At 42.4% G+C, this 14683-nt stretch overlaps 1 long non-coding RNA gene across 1 annotated transcript in view; it reads left to right on the top strand.

The window, feature by feature from the left end:
• Positions 1 to 14683, top strand: part of LOC144690787 (uncharacterized) — a 169228-nt gene that overhangs the window by 89629 nt on the left and 64916 nt on the right. Inside the window, exon 2 of the long non-coding RNA XR_013578963.1 lies at positions 13415 to 13483. This is a non-coding gene — a long non-coding RNA (uncharacterized LOC144690787). The remainder of the gene's footprint in view (positions 1 to 13414; positions 13484 to 14683) is intronic.

Raw genomic sequence — 14683 nt, 5'->3', positions numbered from 1 at the left:
ACCAGTGTGAGGCTATTCACTAACCACTTCCTTGCACACCTACCAACGCTGAACACTTGGCATGAACTGATGGCCCTCTGTGCCCAGTATTCACATGACTCAAGTAGAGGGAGATGTAAACTAACCTCATTCTCATAGAGTTAGCATTCTGCACAGCCTCTGAGAAATGAAGGAGTGATGTTGTAGAGTGTGACCCTGATAGCCATTGCAGAGACATGGCTACAGGGTGATATAGATTGGGCCCTGAAAGCTGAAGGGTATATGACATTCAGGAAGGTCAAGAAGCTGGGTAAAGATGGAGGGGTGGCTCTGTTAATTAATGTTGGTTTTGGTGCATTAGAGAGGATGACCCAAGGTCAGGAAACCAGAATGTAGAGACAGTTTAGGTTGAGATGAAAAGTTATAAAGGTGAAAAGCCACTTGTGGGAGTGGTGTAGAGGCCCCCTAATTGTAACTACACAGTAGGACAGAGTATAAATAAAGAGATGGGAGCTTGTCAGAAAGGTACTGCGATAATCTTGGAGATTTACATCTACATATAGACTGGAAAAATCAGATCGGGAAAGGTAGTCTAGGTGAGGAGCTCATAGAATCTTTTTGGGATAGTTTCTTGGAACAGCATGTTCCGGAACCAACCAGAGAACAGACTATATTAGACCTGGTACTGTGCAACAAGATAGGATTAATGAATGACCTCATAGTGAAGGCACCCCAAGGTAGCAGTGATCATAATATGATTAAACTTTACATTTAGTTGAGGGAGAGAAAAGTGGGTCCAAGACTAGTATTTTAAACTTAAATAAGGGCAATTGTGACGAACGAAAGCAGAGCTAGATAGAGTGAACTGGCAAATGAGAATAAGGGACACATACATAGAGATGCAGTGGCAGACATTTAAAGGGATATTTCAGAATACACAGAATAGATGCATTCTAATGAGAAAGAAAACTTCCAAGGGGAGAACACACCATTCATGGTTAGCTAAAAAAGTTAAAGGCAGTATCAAACTTAAAGAGAAAGCATATAACTACGCAAAGACGGGTGGCAGGTCAGAAGATTGGACAGAATGTAAAGAGCAGCAAAGAATGACAAAAAGATTAATAAGGAGGGAAAAGTTAGAGTACAAGAGAAAGCTAGCTAGAAATATAAAGACAGATAGTAAGAGTTTCTATAGATATTTACTTAAGAAAAGTTAACAAAGTGAGCACTGGTCCTATAGTCTGGGGAATTGATAATGGAAAGTAAGGAGATGGCAAATGAATTGAACAGATATTTTGCATCAGTTTTCAGTATAGAGCATACATGTAACCTCCCAGAGATAGCTGTAAATCAGGAAATGGAAGGAAGGGAGGAAATCAGGAAAATTACAATCACCAGAGAAGTGGCATTGAGCAAATTGTTGAAGCTGTGGTCTGACAAATCCCAGGGTCCTAGTGGACTTTATCCTAGGGTCTTGAAAGAAGTGGCTAGTGAGATAGTTGATGTGGTATTTTTAATTTTCCAAACTCCCTGGATTCGGGGAAGTTTCCATTAGATTGGAATATAGCAAATGTAACGCCTTTATTCAAAAAGGGCAGGGTGAGACAGAAAGCAGGAAATTAGAGGCCAGTTAGCTTAACGTTTGTCATAGGGAAAACAGTAGAAGCTATTATTAAAGATGTTATGGCAGGGCACTTAGAAAAGTTTAAGGCAATCAGGCAGAGTCAACATGCTTTTGTGAAAGGGAAATCATGTTTAACCAATTTATTGGATTTATTTGACGGAGTCACATGTGCTGTGGATAAAGGGTAACTGGTGGATGTACTGTACTTAGATTTCCAGAAGGCATTTTATAAGGTGCCACATCAAAGGTTATTGCAGAAAATAAAAGCTCATTGTGTAGGGGGTAACATATTGGCATGGATAGAAGATTGGCTGGCTAACAGGAAACAGATGGTAGCCATAAATGGGTCCTTTTCTGTTTGGCAGGATGTAATGAGTAGTGTGCTACAGAAATCAGTGCTGGGGCCTCAACTTTTTATAATTTATATATAAATGACGTGGATGAAGGGACAGATGGTATAGTTGCTAAATTTGCTGACAACACAAAGACAGATTGGAAAGTAAGTTGTGAGGAGGGCATAAAGAGGCTACAAAGGGATATAGATAGGTAATATGAGTGAGCAAAGACCTGGCAAATGAAGTTTAATGTGGGCAAATGTGAAATTGTCCATTTTGGTAGAAAGAATAAAAAGGAAGCATATCAAAATGGTGAGAGGTTGCAGAGCTCTGAGATTCAGAGGGATCTGGGTGTCCTAGTGCATGAATCACAAAAGGTTAGTATGCAGGTACAGCAAGTAATTAGGAAAGCTAATAGAATGTTATGGTTTATTGCGAGGGGAATTGAATACAAAAGTAGGGAGGTTGTGCTTCAGTTAATATGGGGCATTGGTGAGACCACATCTAGAGTACTGTGTACAGTACTTGTCTCCTTATTTAAGGAAAGATGTAAACGTGTTAGGAGCAGTTCAGAGAAGGTTTATTAGACTAATAGGAATTAGATTATTTTTTATTAGAATGGGAAGGTTGTCTTATGAGGAGAGGTTGGACAGGTTAGGCTTGTATCCACCAGAGTTTAGAAGAGTAAGAGGTGACTTGATTGAAACCTTTAAGATCCTGAGGGATCTTGACAGAGTGGATGTGGAGAAGATGTTTCCTCTTGAGGGAGAATCTAGAACTAGGGGTCATGGTTTAAAAATAAGGGGTTGCTCAGTTAAGACAGAGATGAGGAGAAATTTTTTCTCTCAGAGGGGTGTGAGTCTTTGGAACGCTCTTCCTTAAAAGGCGATGGAAGCAGAGTCTTTGAATATTTTAAGGCAGAGCTAGATAGATTCGATTAACAAGGGGGTGAAAGGTTATCGGGGGTAGGTGGGAGGTTACAATCAGATCAGCCATGATCTTATTGAACGGTGGAGCAGGCTTGAAGGGCCGAGTGGCCTACTCCTGCCCCTAGTTCGTATGTTCGTACGTATGACCCTGCCTACCCAAGACACCATCACACTCCGGTCCCTCAGGATAACTGGCAAGAGAAGGGACATAAAATCTAGGCCAATATTTTGTTTGACATATTAGGACTTCTTTAATTTTATACATATACAACTTAACAGGTAGAAGAAGAACCCCTACACATTGTAATTGTATTCCTGTGAAATGAAGTGAATTAATCCACTCATTAATTGTTGGTGATATCGATTAATCTTTTGATGACTTGTCGTTATTTAGGTCCTCTGGCTAATTGCAAACCTGTTAGTGGTGTGAATTTCCTATATGTATCGGTACTTCCTCTTTTAAGGCACTGAAAAGCTTATTTCTGTTTTCAGTTCTTTTTAATGACAACCGCTCTCCTGTATTCTTATCTTGTTCATGCTTTGGCTGACATCTCGCCCATTAATTTGTGTGAAATAATGAATTACAGTAGGAGGCAGTGTTATTGGAGCAGAAGAACATAGGAAGAGTTGGTTCCTCAAGAAGGTCCTGCTCGCCACCCAGTAAGATCATGGCTAATCAGTATTCTAGCACTATTCAGCCCCTTGGTTCCATATCCCTTAATGCCCTTGACAAAAGAATCTATCAAGCTCAGATTTAAAATTATTAATTGAGCTAACATTGACTTTTTTTTTAACAGGTGAGAGTTTCCCCCCTCTACCAGTCTTTGCCTGAAGAAGTGTTTCCCAACTTCTCTCCCGAATGGCCTGGCTTGAGTTTAATCTATTGTCCTAGATTCCCCCCAGAAAACTTCAATGAAATCACCATTTAATTTTATATATAAAACAGGGAATACAAGCTTGGTTTATGTCATCTCTCCTCATAATTTAACCCTTGAAGTGACAAGTGATTGGACTTATTACAGTTTGAACCCAGCTTCCTCCATTTGTACTGCTGCATTGCACTCTGCTTCTTTGCTGTGACTCACACAGTGGTGACTAACACCCCATTAGTGCATTCCAGGAAACTTCAGGCTCGTTGTCCCTGATTTTCCTTGCATTCAGGGCTCTGATGCTATTGTGATACATTAAATGGTCATTGCGCCTTGTTCCTTGCTGGCAGGCTATTTAATGGGAGTGGGCTAAGCTAGGTGTAGAGGTAATGTTACTTTAGTCAACCAAAAGAGCCAGGCTAATGTTCTGGGAACACAAATTCAAATCCCACAGTGTCAGCTGGTTAAATTTGATGAATAGAACACCTGAAATCAAAACAAAAACAAAAACTCAGCAGGTCTGACAGCACCTGTGGAGGGAAAGACAGAGTTAACGTTTCGAGTCCGTATGATTCTTCTTCACTTTGAGCACTTTTTGTTTTTGTTTCAGATTTCCAGCATCTGCAGTGTTTCGCCTTTATCTCTGAAATCAAAAGCTAGGCTCAGTAATGGTGACCATCAAACTATCAGGCTGTTGTAAAAACCAATCTGGTTCATTACTGTCCTTTAAGAAAGGATATCTGCTGTTTTTACCCAGTCTGGCATACATGTAACTCCAGACTCACAGCAATGTGGTTGACTCTTAACTGCCCTCTAAAACAGCCCAGCAAGCCACTCAGTTGTACCAAAGAGCTATAGAAAAGTCAAAATTGAATAAAAACAGATGGACAACTTGGCATTGACCTAGGAACTGGAAATGATAATGACACATCGTGTCCAGTACCAGGCAAAGTCCTCTGTACTAACATCTGGGGGCTTGGGCCAAAATTGGAAGAGCTGTCTCTGACAAGCAACAGCCTGACATAGTCATGGTCACCAAATTATATCATACTGCAACGTCCTAAACTCCTCCGAATGGCAAGACAGACCCATCAGAGGTGGTGGCACAGTGGTATACATTTGGGAGGCAGTTGCCCTGGGAGTCCACATCGTTGACACTGGACCCATGGCATCAGGTAAAATATGGTCAAGGGAATGTCCTGATGATTACTCTGTATCGCATACCCGACACCCTCCCAGCTGATGAATTAGTACTCCTCCACCTTGAACAGCACTTTGAAGAAGCACTGAAGGTATCAAGGGATCAGGATGTACTCGGTGTGGAGGACTTCAATGCCCATCACCAAGAGTGGCTCAGTAGCACCACTACTGACCAAGTTGGCTGAGTCTTGAATGACATAGCTGCCGGACTGGGCCAGTGACAGTTGGTGAGGGAGCCAACAAGAGAGAGAAGCTACCTGAACTCACCTTCACCAATCTACCTGTCACAGATGCATTTGTCTATAACAGTATTAGTAGCAGTGACCACTGCACAGTCCTTGTGGAGACAAAGTCCTGCCTTCACATTCAGGATTCCACCCATCATGTTGCGTGGCACTGCTATAATGCTAAATGGGATGGATTCAAAACAGGTCCAGCAACTCAAAGCAGGGCATCTGTGAAGTGCTGTGGGCCATCAGCAACAACAGGATTGTACTCAGCACAAGCTGCAACCTCATGGCCTGACACAGCCCTCGCTCTACCATTTAAGAGACAATGGGCAGAATTTTTAGCTGAGCGGGCGGGTCTGCGCCTGACCCGCTCGAGCGTAAAATGACGTGCGATGACGTTGGGTGAGCGCCCTGATGTCATTGTGCGCTTGCATGATATTGTGGTCGACGGGTGCACGCGGGAGTCGGCAGCACACTCACTGACAATTAACAGGCCTATTAAGGCCATTAAAGTCATAATTAAATGGAAATTTTCACTGACCTTTGGATTTTTTATGAAACCTTATCTACGGGTGGGATGAGTTTTCCAACAGGAATTAAAAATACAATAAAAATGTTGAAATCTTATTTATAACATGTCCCTGCTCATGTGACAGAGCCACATGAGGGAACGTGTTTTTAACATTTTTAAATTCTTTCATCTGTGTTTTTAAAAATCTTCAGCTCCCTGAGGCAGATCTGTGCCTTCAGGGAGCTTTCAGCGCGCGCTCCCACGTGCACGCGCAAATCTCCGTGCTCACCCTCCTCCTGCTCCCACTCAGGCGGCGCTCAGTGTTGCAGCGCCTGATTCATGCTTGTTAATTGGCCAGCCAGTGTGAGATCGAGCTCAGGGCCCGATCGCGGGCGGCTGTCAGCTTCGCAACTGCTCTCAGGCCTGCCCGCCACGCCTGCCTGACGAGGTAAAAATCCTGTCCGATATAAAATAAGGAGTAAAACTCTAAAGGTTGTCCATGAGCAGAGGGACCTGGGTGTAAACGCGCATAAGTCATTGACGGTGGCAGACAAGTGGAGAGAGCAGTTAGTAAGGCATATAGTATCCTAGGCTTTATTAATAGGGGCATAGAGTACAAGAGCAGGGAGGTTGCACTGAACTTGTACAGGTCACCATTTAGAGTTCAGCTGGAGAAGTATTGTGTACAGTTCTGGGCTCCACACTTCAGGAAGGATGTGAACACATTGGAGAGAGCGCAGAAGAGGTTTACAAAAATGGTTCCAGGGATGAGAAACTTAAGTTATGAAGATAGATTGGAGAAGTTGGGACTGATCTCCTTGGAGAAGAGAAGGCTCAGAGGAGATTTGATAGAAGTGTTCAAAATCATGAGGGGGTTAGATTGGGAGAAACTGTTCCCGCTCGTAAAAGGATCAAGAATGAGAAGGCAAAGATTTAAAGTGATTTGCAAAAGAAGCAAATGCGATGTGAGAAAAACTGTTCCACACAATGAGTGGTTCGGGCCTGGAACGCACTTCCTGGAAGTGTGGTGGAGCAGTTCAATCGAAGCATTCGAGAGGACATTAGATGATTATTTAATTAGAAACAATGTGTAAGGTTAAGGGAAAAAGGCAGGAGAATGGCACTGAGTCATAATGCTCATTCGGGGAGCCAGTGCAGACACGATGGGCTGAGTGGCCTCCTTCTGCGCTGTAACAATTCTGTAATTATGAATTCTGCGCGATTACCATCAAACCATGGGATCAACCCTGGTTCAATGAGAAGTGTGGGATTCCACATCAGGAGCAGCACCAGGCATGCATGTCAACCTGGGAAAGCTACACACGGGACTATTTGCATGCTAAACAGCAGAAGCAGCATGCGATAGACAAAGCTAAACATTCCCATATCCAATAGATCAGACTTAAGCTGCAGTCCTGCCACATCCATTGTGAATGGTAGCGGACAATTAAACAACTAACACCTGAAGGGGACTATACAAATACCCCATCCTCAATGATGGGGGGTGTCCAGTGCATCAGTGCAAAGGACAAGGCTGAAGCATTTTCAACTATCTTCAGCCAGAAGTGCTGGGCGGATGATCCATTTTAGCCTCCTCCTGAAGTCCCCAGCATCAGAGATGTTAGTTTTCAGCCAATTCGATTCACTCCAGGTGATATCAAGTAATGGCTGAAGGCACTGATACAGCAAAGGCTATGGGCCCTAGCAACATCTCAGCAGCAGTATCCCAGCAGAGGACTTGTGCTCCAGGCCTAGCCACCTCCCTAGCCAAGCCACAGCACAGTTACAACACTGGCATCAACCCATCAAAGTGGAAAATTGCCAAGCTATGTCATGTTGCAAAAAAAAGGACAAGACCGATCTGGCCAGTTACGATGCCAATCCTCCTCCCCATCATCAGCAAAGTGTTGGAAAGTGTTGTTGACAGTGTGATCAGCAGCATTTACACAGCAGTAAGGGTTCATTGATGCTCAGTTCAGGCTCAACCAAGGCCTGACCTCATTATAGCCTTGGCCCAAACATGGACAAAAGAGCTGAACTCAAGAGGTGTGATGAGTGACTGATCTTGACATCTTGACATTAATCTAGTGTGGCATCAAGAAGCCTTAGCAAAATTGAAGTCAATGGGAATCAGGGGGAAAACTCTCTCATGGTGAAGTCATACCGAGCACAATGGGAGATGGTTGTCGTTATTGGAGGCCAATCATCCCAACCCCAGGACATCACTGCAGGAGTTAAGTGTAGCTCTAGTCTCAGGCTCAGCTGCATTATCAAAAACCTTCCCTTCATCATAAGGTCAGAAGTGGCGATGTTTGTTTTTTATATCGGTCCACCTTATCTTCAGTAACTTTTGTCTGACTCAGGTAGTTACTTCAATCTGCTTTATTTGCACTATATACACTAAAAACATGATGAGCTAACAGGTAGGCACACCTCTCTTGAGTACAGACTATTTCATCTTCTCACAGAGTCTCTAACACAGGACTACTGTTACTGTTACATCATAATATACATCACTAACTCATCGCCATAGCTATTAACCCATTGCACTACAATGTTCACAGATGATATACAATGTTCAGTACCACTTGTCACTCTTCAGGTAACAAAGTACTCCATGTCCATATGCAGCAAGACCTAGACAACACACAGACTGATGAATGGCAAGTAACATTTGCCAAGAAAGAACCAGCCCTCCAACAGTGGAGAATCTAACCACCTCCTCTTGCCATTCAATGACATGACCATCACTGAATCCCCCACTATCTATATCCAGAACTGGACTAGCCACATAAATACTGTGGCTGCAACAGCAGGTTATGGGGAATCCTGCAGTGTGTAACCTCTTAACTCCCCAAAGTCTGTCCACCATCTATAAGTCACAAGTCAGGACTGTGATGGAACTCTCTCCACTTGCCTGGATGAGTGCAGCTCCAACCAGCTCAACAACATCTAGGACAAAGCAGCCTGCTTGATCAGCATGCCATGCATCACCTTAAACATGAATTCCCTCCACCATGAGTGCACAGTAGCAACAGTATATACCATCTAAAAGATGCAGTGCAGCAACTCAGCAAACCTTCTTTGAAAGCACCTACCAAATCCTTGACCTCTACCACCTAGAAGGACAAGGGCAGCAGATACACGGGAACACCACCGCCTGCAAGTTCCCCTCCAAGCCACACAGCATCCTGGCACGGAACTATATTCCTTCACTGTCGCTGGTCCAAAATTCTGGAATGCCCTCCTTAACAGCACTGTGGGTGTACCTACACCACATGGACTGCAGCATTTTAAGAAGGCAGCTCACCATCACCTTCTCAAGCGCAATTAGGGATGGGCAACAAATGCTGGCCCAGCCAGTGACACCAACATCCCATGATAGAATTTTTAAAAATGTGATTTCGTCTCGAATCCAGGATCTTGGCCAAATATAATGGCCCTGAAATTTCTTGCGGCTGTCACCAGTGTGCTGTTGTGACTCCATCATAACTCAACTGGAACATTGGCAGATCCCCACAGAAATGATTTGGATCGGTTTAGACACCTGGGTATATTAATAATCAAGAGCAATAAAACAATAATATTGATATTCATACTTAATAATTGCGATCATTAATAACAACACTAAGAACAGTCATAATGAAACTCAAAACCCTATCAATCAATCCCAAAACTATCATCTTTCAAACTATCATATACGTTGATTGAGAAGCAACCACATTCAGCAGTCAATGTAAAAAGAGTCCTCTCTCTCATCTCTTGCAGCCCCACTGAACCACATAAAATAAAAGCTGATGACTTAAATTCATCATTAAGTACCTATTATTTGTAGCACTCACATGGCCCGTGCTCACAAATTCAATGTGTCACAGTGCTCTCCTCCAAGAACCACATAAACAAAATGCTTCAGAAGATGATAAATCTGAAAATCAATGAAAATAAAGCGAGAACAAAAAGGCTGTCAGTTCCCGATTGGAATAACAAGAGTTGATGCTGAGAGCCTCCAAGCACCATCTGGGAGTATGCGGTGGTTACAAGCTTAACATGTCTATTGTAGATGTTCTTTCTGTATTGGTGCCACTGGTCATTCCTGGAGGTGGACTTCAATCTCTGATAATATGGAGAAAAGTTTTAGCATCCAGTATCTGGCTAAACTATAGCATGACCTGGGGATCGTAACAATAGACCTTTTGTTGCTTGTAAGTACTGTTACATGCATTATATCTTTTTGGAAGGCAGTCTCAAAAGTGTTCTCCTCAAACAAGGCCAATTGTGAACTGACAACCTGTTTTATATTACACAAAATATCTGAGTAACAAAACACAATGTTCACAGGAAGATTTAACAATTTCCTATCATTTCCTGGGCCATTAAAATGTTGCAGTTTTGAGGGAAGGGATAAGGAGAGGCATTATAAATTCAGTGGTACAACTTTAGTAAATAGGGTCCAGGAACACATGGGGATTCGCATGCACAATCCTGTGAAGGTAGCAGGCCAATTTTAAAAGGAGGTTAAAGAAGCATATGGGATCGATGGCTTTTTAAATAGAGAAATGGAGTACAATATCAAGTTATGGTAAACGATTATAAACATAAGATCATAAGAACTAGGAGCAGGAGTAGGCAACTCAGTCCCTCGAGCCTGCCCCGCCATTCCATACGATCATGGCTGATCTCATTTAAGCCTCAACTCCAATTTCCCGCCCTCTCCCCATAACCTTTCAACCCATCACTAATTAAAAATCTGTCTATCTCCTCCTTAAATTTATTCAGCGTCCCGTCATCCACTGCACTCTGAGGTAATGAATTCCACAGATTCATGACCCTTTGAGAAAAGTAATTCCTCCTCATCGCTGATTTAAATCTATCACCCCTTAGCCTAAAACTATGGCCTCTCGTTCTAGAATGCCCCACAAGGGGAAACATAAAACCGCTGTTTAAGCCTCAGCTGGACTTTTGGGCTCATTGATGGGTGCCACACTTTAGGAAGGATGTCAGGTCCTTGGAAAGGACATAGAGAATACTTACAAGAATGGTGCCAGGGTTGAGGGACTTCATTTATGTGGAGAAACTGGAGAAGTCAGGGTTGTTCTCCTTAGGGCAGAGAAGATTAAGACGCGATTTGATAGAGTTGTTGAAAACCGTGAATGTCTGAGATGGAGCAAATAAGGAGAAATTGTTTTCAGTGGCAGAAGGGTCAGTGACCAGAGGACACAGATTTAAGGTGATTGGCAAAAAGAGGCAGAGGTGACAGGAGGAAACATTTTTGGTGTTGTGATCTGGAATGTACTGCCTGAAAGAGTGATCAAAGCAGATTCAATAATACATTTCAAAAGATAATTTGATAAATACACTAAGGAAAAAGCATTGTACAAGGATATGGAGAAAGAGCAGGGGAGTGGGATTAATTGGTTAGCTCTACCAAAGAGACAGCACAGGCATGATGGGCCGAATGGTCTCCTTATCTTCTGGGTCATTCTATGATTCTATATTGACCTTGCAATTCATTTTGTCACAGCTTAAGTAGCTAATTTTCTTATCCTCAGCTATCTGAGTCGGGTTCGGCTGTACTGATCTAGAAATCCCTGTTTGCACAATGGAATAACATAATACATCTGACTACCCACTCATGCAACTGACCAACAATCGCTCTTCTAAGTGGACTTCATACCCTCTATGGCCTGGAGAATACCTTGCCTGCCTAATATCCAATTAAATGATCGTCTAACTCAGGGACCATTTCCATAAGACCCCTTGTGGTGTATAGTTAATTAATGCAAATGATTTTGCACATGCCGCACTTGTATTTGCTTATCTTTTCTGAAGACAGACTAAAAAATGGTCTCTACTGTGATGAGGTTTATTTGTGAACCGCCAAATTGGCCCATTTTACACAAAATGTATGAATGCACAGAATACACAGTTTGCACGTTGTCTCTCAGTTATAGGCTAAACTCACACATTAACAGTCCTGGAATCAACCTTTTCACTTAAAAGGCAGTGCCTGTTCACAGCTCACCGTATAGTCTATCAACCTCCCTGTTGTTGACCAGTAACATAGCTGACATTTCCAGATAGAGAACAAAAGTTTATATCTGATCTTTCCCTCAATTTTGTGTGTTGGAGTTTAACTTGTAAAGTCACCGAATAAAGTTACCAATTTGAATGAGAAGCAATCAACTGAGAGCTCCAGAGCTCTGCTGTCTGTGCCTTAGCTTGCAGGAAGTCCCATTCCTCTAGCACTCCTGTGATTGTTGACTTACATTGGCTCCCAGTCAAGCAACAGCTTGATTTTAAAATTTTCATCCTTGTTTTTAAATCCCTCCATGGCCTTGCCCCTCCCTGTCTCTGAAATCTTCTCCAACCCCACAACCCTCTGAATGTAAGAACATAAGAAATAGGAGCAGGAGTAGGCCATTTGGCCCCTCAAGCCTTCCCCGCCATTCAGGAAGATCATGGCTGATCTGTCCCAGGCCTCAACTCTTCTTTTGTGCCAACTCCTCATAGTCCTCAACTCCCCAATATTTCAAAAATCTATCCACCTCCTCTTTAAATACTTCCAGTGATCTAACCTCCACAACTTTCTATGATAGAGAATTCCAGACTCACTAACCTCTGAGAAAATAAATTCCTTCGCATCTCAGTTTTAAATGGGTGTCCCCTTATTCTGTAACAATGTGCCCTAGTTCAAGATTCCCCCTCTAGTGGAAACATCATCTCAACATCTACCCGGTCAAGCCCTCCTCACAACCTTGCACATTTCAATAAGGTCACCCCTCATTCTTCTAAAGTCTAATGAATAAAGGCCTAACCTTTGTTTAGCCATTCTTGATAAGTCATCCCAGGAATCAGCCTAGTGAACCTCTTTTGAACTGCCTCCAATGCCAATATGTCCTTTCTTAAATATGGGGACCAAAGCTGTACATAGTACTGAGTGGCTGTGTTCATCAGACCTGGCATTCCCAATTATAATTGCTCCACCATTGATGGCTGTGCCTTCAGCTGCCTAAGCCCCATGCTCTGGAATTCCCTTGCTACACCCCTCTGCCTCTGTAGCTCACTTTCTTCCTTTAAGACACTCCTTAAAACCGACCTCTTTGACCAAGCTTTTCATCATCTGACCTAATGTCTCCTTATGTGGCTCAGTGTCATACTTCATTTTATAATGCTCCTGTGAAGAGCCTTGGGACATTTCATTACGTTAAAGATGTTATATAAATATAAATTGTTGTTAGATGAGAATTCACTCGCCATCTTAGCACTGAACCTCACAGCCATTACATTATCGGTTAAGTTTAGGCCCCTGCTGGTGCATTGAATGAAAAGTCAATCTAACCATAGGACGCCAGCTACTCTGCAATATTCTCAATGGCTCTCCATTATCTCGAATCTAATGTGTAGTGGAATAGCAGATTAACATTCCTAACCACCCATTGTTCAGTGCCAATAGGCTTTTAATGTAAAACAAAACTTGCATTTAAATGGCACCTATCATGACCATAGGACGTCCAAAAGCGCTTTACAGCCAATGATATACTTTTGAAGTGTCATCACTGCTTTAATGTGGGAAACAGCCAATTTCCCCATCGTAAACTCCCTTACTCAGCAATATGACAATAACCAGTTGTGACATTGTTTGAGGGGTAAGTATTAGTTTCTGCTCAAGAAACGTTTTGATTTATGTTCAAATCTCTCCATGGCCTCACCCCTCTCTATTTCTTTAATCGCCTTCAGCCTCAAGCCCTCCAAGATATTTCCACCATTGGTAGCCATCCCAGAAGGAACATTGTGTCCCATTTTAAGGTATGCAAGACCAGTTCAGACCAGTATTCTTATTTCCCGGTTTGTACTGTTTTTTCCTTCATTTGCCCATGCATCTCTTCTTTACACCTCTCCCCTCTCTATCCCTCCTTCCTTCTTAAACCTACCTCTATGGCCAAGGCAATTAGATAATATTTGAAGGGTTGTGGGGAAAGGGCACAATGAGGAATGGGACTAATTGGATAGTTCTTTCAAAGAGCCAGTATAAGAAGAATGGGCTGAATCCCTTCTGTACTGTAATAGATTAATAGGAAAGGGTTGGCTGTTCTATTAATGAATATGCCTTTCAATTTTTTAGAATTATGTCAGTGACATAGCAACTAACAGATATTCATTTTGTGAATGACATTTGCATTATGAGTGACTTGTTATGCATAATATTATGAATAGATTTCCCATGTTGAAATTAGATTACATACATAAAGCTGGCAATGTTTATAGAAATATTTTGAAATTAGCTATTAGTGTGGCTGACAGGTTTTTCCACCCTCCAGAGGTAAGGAACTATTAGCAGGTAAAGTCATTAGGAAAAAAAATGTTTTAGCAGCTGCATCAGTTTAACTCAATATTGAAGATGTCCCTTTAGAGTTAATCCTGAAACTGACACCAGGTGTGAGGGAAATTTCTGTCGCTCAAAGCTGGCTGGCTTGTTTGCTCTCAGTTGATGATTTTTGATGACCGTTACTGCAATAAGCTAAAAGCTACTGCGGATGCTGGAAATCCAAAACAAAAACAGAATTACCTGGAAAAACTCAGCAGGTCTGGCAGCATCGGTGGAGAAGAAATCAGTTAACGTTTCGAGCCTTCACGACCCTTCGGCAGAACTGAAGCATAGTTAGGAGAAAGGAGAAATATAAGCTGGTTTAAGGTGGGGGGGTGGCGGGAGGAGAGAGAAGTTGAGGGTGTGGTGATTGTGGAGATAAGCAAGCAGTGATAGGAGCAGATAATCAAAAGATGTCACAGACAAAAGGATCAAAGAGGTGTTGAAGGTGGTGATATTTGTCTAAGAAAAGTGCTAATTAAGAATGGAAGACAGGACACTCAAAGTACAGCTCTAGTGGGGGTGGGGTGGAAAGACTAACAAGGTTTTAGTTTTAGATTTAAAAATAATGGAAATAGGTGGGGAAAGAAAAATTTATATAAATTATTGTAAACAAGGAATGTTCCACATACCCCATAAAG

Source organism: Cetorhinus maximus, chromosome 2, assembly GCF_964194155.1.
Source record: "Cetorhinus maximus chromosome 2, sCetMax3.hap1.1, whole genome shotgun sequence".
Lineage (NCBI taxonomy): Eukaryota > Metazoa > Chordata > Chondrichthyes > Lamniformes > Cetorhinidae > Cetorhinus > Cetorhinus maximus.
Note: the sequence above shows the minus strand (reverse complement) of the source record. Positions and strands in the feature narration are given on the sequence as shown.